The sequence below is a fragment of the Otolemur garnettii genome, unplaced genomic scaffold (genome assembly GCF_000181295.1).
Source record: "Otolemur garnettii isolate 467f Iridium unplaced genomic scaffold, OtoGar3 scaffold00003, whole genome shotgun sequence".
Classification (NCBI taxonomy): domain Eukaryota; kingdom Metazoa; phylum Chordata; class Mammalia; order Primates; family Galagidae; genus Otolemur; species Otolemur garnettii.
In genome coordinates, this window is record NW_003852398.1 from 36,827,675 (window position 1) to 36,834,131 (window position 6,457).

The window sequence follows — 6,457 nt, forward strand, 5'->3', positions numbered from 1 at the left end:
AAAAAAAAAAAAAAAAAAAAAAAAAAAGTCATTGTTTTAACTTGTTTCAGTTACTGACCATCCTTTATTCAGTATTCTTTAACTTATGTTTGAACTTATCTAGAAGTCCACTTTTAGTGATGCTCCCCCCTCACACTTTTTTTTAAGAGATAGGGTCTCACTTATGTTGTGCAGCCTGACCTCTAGTGATCTTCCCACCTTGCCCTCTCAGAGTTCTGGGATTACAAGTGTGATCCTTCCTTAGTTATACAAAAATTTCAGATATAAAACAGGAAGACAGGTATTTAAAAGTTCTGGAGCCAGAAGGTGGTTTATTTGGTAGAACAGTGAGTAGCTTTCTTAAGCAATTTTCTCTGCTCCTTTCACTTCTTTCACCTCCCCCCCTTCAATCTTTTCTATGATAAATGATGATCCTTATTTAATCTTTCCTTACTTGTTCTGTATCCTGGCCCCTATGTTGTTTCTGCAGTTCCTGTTCAAAGGAGTGTTATCTTTCAGAAATTTTCACAGCTATCTTTTGGCGAGAGTTATAGATAATATTAAACTCCATCTTTTCCACTTCTAGGCTATAATATGTTTTTTTTGTGACTGTAGAATTATAGTTGGGATGGGTAAAATGCAGCCAGGTGCAATGGTTCATGCTTGTAAATCCCAGAACTTTGGGAGGCCAAGGGACAGGAGGATCACTTGAGGCTAGAAGTTCAAGACCAGTCTGGGCAACACAGTGAGACCTTGTCTCCACAAAAAAATACAAAAATTAATTAAAATTAACCTGCAGTCCCAGCTATTTAGGAGGCTAAGACAGGAGAATCACTTGAGCCTGGGAATTGGAGGTTGCAGTGAGCTGTGATCATGCTGCTGTACTCCATCCTGATGATAGTGTGACACTCTGTCTCACCAAAAATAAAATAAAATGCACTGTTACACTCTTCTATCCCATTTTGATTGTCATTCATGAATGGTTTTGTGTCATATATATAGAAGTGGATCAGCCAGAGAATCCCCAAATTGGAGATGCCTTTAGGAATGGTAATGGTGTATGTTGTGATGCCTAATGAGGCTACATTTAAAAAAACATTTTTTCCTTTAGCTTGAGTATTTTTTACTATTAAGAAGTAAACTTGCATCTTGTTTTATTTTGACTTTTATCGACTTCCTCTTTTTTACTTAAAAGTGAGAACTTCTTTAAAACCAGTCACCAACCTTTGTGTTCACAAGGATTTAATGGATCAGGCCTCCTAGCTCTTCATATTCTTCATCTGTGCATCTGATGGAATAATAGACTGCTGTGTTAGAAACAGCTTCCAGTGTCTCTCTTCTCTTACATGTGTGTTCATACACATGAACACAGCTGTGTTCTAAGGAACAGACATTTCTCTAAGAGAAACTCATCCTGTTTCATGCAAATGCCCCCCATTGCAGCAAAATTGGAGAGACTTTGAAAGAGGTAGAATTAGTGATTTTTTTTTCCCAAGAGGCCTCAAAGCTCTTAAAATAAACCTTAAAAAATCTGGTACTCAGAACTTCAGCTCTGAAAGCAGACAAATTGAAAACCTGGTACAGTAAGACTCTCCTCTCCTCTGATCTTTTTCCGTTTTCTCTCTCAATTTATTTTAACATCCCTTTTCATGGTCTTACTTTTCAGAAACTTGATTCAGTCCTTCTTTGCCAACTCCTGGCAGGAGAAGCAGCAGGGCTTCTAGCCCTAATTTATGGTTTACATTTATTTCTTCTCCATTCCCTTGCTTTGCTGCCCCAGTTCTTTTCCTCCCAGCATCCTGCTGGTATTTCCCCCCATCATAAAGGACAGTGTCTATTGTTAAAATTTTCTGTTAAAAATTACCAGCATTACAATATTATTTACAGCATTGATAGTTTGAAAAACAAAAAGTATATCTTAATTGTACATTTCTTTTTCTCTCTCTCTTTTTTTTTTTTTTAGAGAAGAGTCTCACTTTGTTGCCTTCGGTAGAGTGTTACGGCATCATAGCTCACAGCAACCTTCAGCTCTTAGGCTTACATGATTCTCTTGCCTCAGCCACCCAAGTAGCTGGGACTATAGGCACCTACCACAATGCCTGGCTATTTTTTTGTTGCAGTTTGGCTGGGGCCGGGTTGAACCTGCCACCCTTGGTATACGGAGCTGGCTCTCTACTCATACATTTCTAACAACAAAACATGAGTGTTTTGTGTTTTTCTCTCTATTGCAGTGGTTTTCAACCTTCCTAAATGCCTCGACCCTTTAATACAGTACCTCATGTTGTGGTGACCCCCAACCTTAAAATTACTTTCGTTGCTACTTCATAACTGTAATTATGCTATTGTTATGAATCGTAATGTAAATATCTGATATGCAGGATGCAGTTAGGCGACCCCCAAAGGGGTCGCAACCCACAGTTTGAGAACCGCTGCTCTATTGGTTCTTGGTCTCTAAAATTTTTTTCATTCGTAATGATTTATAGTCTTTTCTTACAGTGATTTTAAAGTTTACCTTTAGAATCATAAGAAGGTTGACAATGTTTTCATATCTCTTTGCCTATTTGTATTTCAGACTTCATAAGCATTTCTTTATCTTATAAATTTATTTTTATTTTTAGTTTTTGTTTTGTTTTTTTTTGGTAGAGACAGAGTCTCAGTTTATTGCCCTCGGTACAGTGCCATGGCGTCACAGCTCACAGCAACCTCCAACTCCTGGGCTTAGGTGATTCTCTTGCCTCAGACGCCTGAGTAGCTGGGGCTACAAGCGCCTGCCACAACACCTGGCTATTTTTTTGTAGCAATTTGGCCAGGGCCAGGTTTGAACCTGCCACCCTTAGTTTATGGGGCTGGCACCGTACCCACTGAGCCACAGGTGCTGCCCAATTTATTTTTATTTTAACTGACTTACCAAGCGTTTCATATATTAAATTTGTTCAAATTGATTTTCTCCAAAAAAGAAAAGAAAGGACAGTGCCATGTAGTGACATAATAGCTTTAGAATTTGATGGCATCAGTACTAGCCTAGTGATATGGCCAGAATTTAGAATCTTGGTTTGTATATGTGCTGCTAAATGAGAACATGGGGGCTTTTAAAAAATCCATTAGCATCATCTTTCTTTTCTCTCGCTTCCTCCCCCAGCACCCCCAGCTTTCATTAGCCCTATTGCCAGGTGACATGGAGAATTCCTTAACATGGTTAAGTCTGGAGTATAATTTTATGAAGTTATAAAATAGCATTTTAGAGCGAGATGTCGGGAAGTCTCCCTGCAGTTCCCATGGAAGAAGTTGACCTTTCAATTACATTTTTAAAGAATCTTTGGGGACCTATTTGAAGAGAGCTAAAGCAATAATTAGGACTAAGCAAAGAAAACTAATTTGGAGCCAGAATATTTTAATAAGAAGCTTTAAATAAAAATCAGAACCTGGAGAAACATAAGAAATAGGAATTTGTTCTCTTCTTATCCTTTTTCTTTTTACATTATTTTTGGGTTTTCCCTCCTAGACTTGGGAACTCTCCATGATTTTCCTGGTGGTAGAATCCATATCTTGGCTGGTGACAGCCTGATGAGATTCAGGTAGAGGAAGCAGGGGTAGGTTCCCTTCAGGTATTGCTAAATTTGGGGGGTTGGGTTCATCTGAGGAAGGGGTAAGCTTGCTTTCATCTCTAGACTTATTTGCTTCTACCAAGGATTCTTAGGGAGTAACTGCATTTTCCAGAAGATTCTCCATGAGAATATCAGGAATGGAAGAAATTTTCTGGACAGTTATAAGAGCATTTTTATGGTTGGACATGGTGGCTCATGCCTATAATCCTAGCACTCTGAGAGGATGAGGCATGTGGACTGCTAGATCTCACGAGTTTGAAACCAGCCTGAGCAAAAGTGAGACCTCGTCTCTACTAAAAATAGAAAAACTGAGGCAAGAGGAGTGCTTGAATTCAGGAGTTGGAGGTTACTGTGAGCTATGACGCCTCGGTACTCTACCCAGGGCAACAACTTGAGACTGTCTCAAAAAAAAAAAATCATTTTTGCAAGTCATTCTTAGTACTTCAGAGACTCAAGCCAAAGAGATATGAGTTTGTCTCTGTAAGGTCTTCTTTAGGTGACAGTAGTAAGCCTCCTTGTACCCCCATTCATTTGGGAGGCAAGCAGTTTGATATTGTATTATAGTTAAGAGCTTGGGTTTGGGGGTCAGAGCTGCTTTCTAACTCTGGCTTTGCCATTGATTAGCTCTGTGACCTGGGAAGGGTGGCTTAACTCTTCTGATTTCAACTTCTGCATCTGTAACAAGGAGTAGTGATGGTATGTATGACATAGGGTTATTGTGAACCTAGCATTTGGTGAGAAAATCAGCTGTAATTGTTATTTTAGGACACTGATGGAAAATGAGATTGAACTTTCTTGGCTTGGGAAAAGAAGGTAGAACATTGCTAGAAGAACACTGAAGGAAGATATGGTGTTGGAGGAGAGGAAGAGCATCTAGCAAGAAGAAAAGTAGAGGCCAGGGGCCTGAAATCCTAGCAATTCGGAAAACTGAAGTGGGAGGATTGCTTGAGGCCAGGAGTTTGAGACCAGCCTAAACAAGAATGAGATCCTGTCTCTACAAAAAATAGAAAAATTATCTGGCTATGGTGGTGCACACCTGTAGATCCATCTACCTGGGAGGCTAAAGCAGGAGGATTACCTGAACCCAGGAGTTTGTGGTTGTAATAAGCTATGATGACACCACTGAACTCTAGCCTGGGGGACAGACCCACACCCTGTCTCAAAAGAAGAAAGCAAAGTAGAACTTTGGGTATTTTAAATAGGTACCCAGTACTCTTGTTTTACTACCTTAGAAAATTTTAGGAATTTCCCTGTGTTAATCCACCCAACTGATTGTTTTTCCAGAAATCCCAAACTGGTGCTACAGTAGCTGTAGCAGCCACAGTGTTCTCCGTTATCAAGACATTATTAATTTTATAAAGTATACTACTATGTTTCTCCACCTGCATTTTGAAGTGTTATATACATAATTAAAGCCGAACCATACTTGGCAGAATATGTTCAAAAAGTACATTTGAGGATGCCATACTTTTGTCCTGACAACATGTTTATTAGCTAGCTTAATAATTCCAGGATTGGTTAACTCAAAGCACTTTTGCACCAGTTTGCTTACACTAATACTTGCCCTGGAGGCTCAGGCCTATTATGCCAGCAACTCTGGAGGTGGGGAAGACTGCTTGAAACCAGGAGTCTGAGGTCAGCTTGGGCAACACAGCAAGACCCTGTCTCTTTAACAAAAAAAAAAAAAAAAAAAAGGAAAAAGAAGAAAAGGAAGGAGGGAGGGAAGGGAGGAAGGGTGAAAGGGAAGGAAAGGAAAGGAAAGGAAAGGAAAAGATTAGCTGGGAGTGATGGCATGCAGCTACTTGGGAACCTAAGGCAGGAAAATTGCTTGAGCCCATGAGTTTGAGGCTGCAGTGAGCTATGATCATGCCAGATCCCATCATTACATTCTAGGCTGGGCAATGAGAGTAAGACCCTATCTCAAAAAAAGCAAACAACCACCTCACTTATCCTGAAAACTTTGAGAGAGGGGTTTAGGGTGGTTCACTCCTAGTGTTCTTAGGGAGTCATAAAGTGGTGAATAGCAGCTCTTGGAGCAGAGGGGAAACTGAACTACTTGTGGGCTGATACTACTCCCCAAACGTTATTTGTGTGGGAAAGAATAAATTGTGAATTGTGAGCTGGATGGAGCAGAATGACAGGAAATTCTCAATGATTTGAAAAAAGTTAAATGTAAGCAAAATATTAGCTGAAAACCTTTGTTAGACCGTTTGAATTGCTCTCTCATGAAGATGTTGGATTCTGGGCTGTTTCTCTCCATACTTGATAATTAGAACACTAAGATGTTGGTTCAGCCACTGATGAACTTTTGCTGTGATGCTGGAAGAAAGGCTGTGCAGCAGAGGAACTGTCAGTGCTGATTGCTTTAATTCTTGGTAGGGTCACCCATCATGCAGTGGATAGGTTGGCTTGGGGAGGCTGTGTGCAGAAAAGGAGCAAGATACAGGACTCAAGAGTGTAGCCCTGGAGCCAAAGGACCAAGGTTGAAAGTCTGCTTTAACAGTACTAGCTGGAGGTATTAGTTTCCAAGGGCTGGTATAACAAAATAACCAAACTTGGTGGCTTAAAACAGGAGGTTTATTTTCTCACAGTTCTAGAGGCCAGAAGTCTGAAATCAGTATCACAGGCCTAAAATTAAAGTGTTGGTAGGCAGGGCCACACTCCCTCCAGAGGCTTTGGGGGCAGAATCTACTCTATTCTCTGCTTTTTCCAGCTTCTGATGGCTAACAGCATTCTTTGGCCAGTGGCCACATCACTCCAGACTTCAAGGCTGGCATATGCAAATCTCTCTCTGCTCTGTTTTCATATCACTTTTTTCCCCACATTTATATAGTTTATTTCCAGTATGGAGTCTCTTTTTTTTTTTTTTTTTT

The 6,457-nt window shown here is 40.1% G+C and overlaps 1 protein-coding gene across 1 annotated transcript in view; it reads left to right on the plus strand.

The window, feature by feature from the left end:
* Positions 1 to 6,457, plus strand: part of SIL1 (SIL1 nucleotide exchange factor) — a 258,671-nt gene that overhangs the window by 40,351 nt on the left and 211,863 nt on the right. The window lies entirely within an intron of this gene.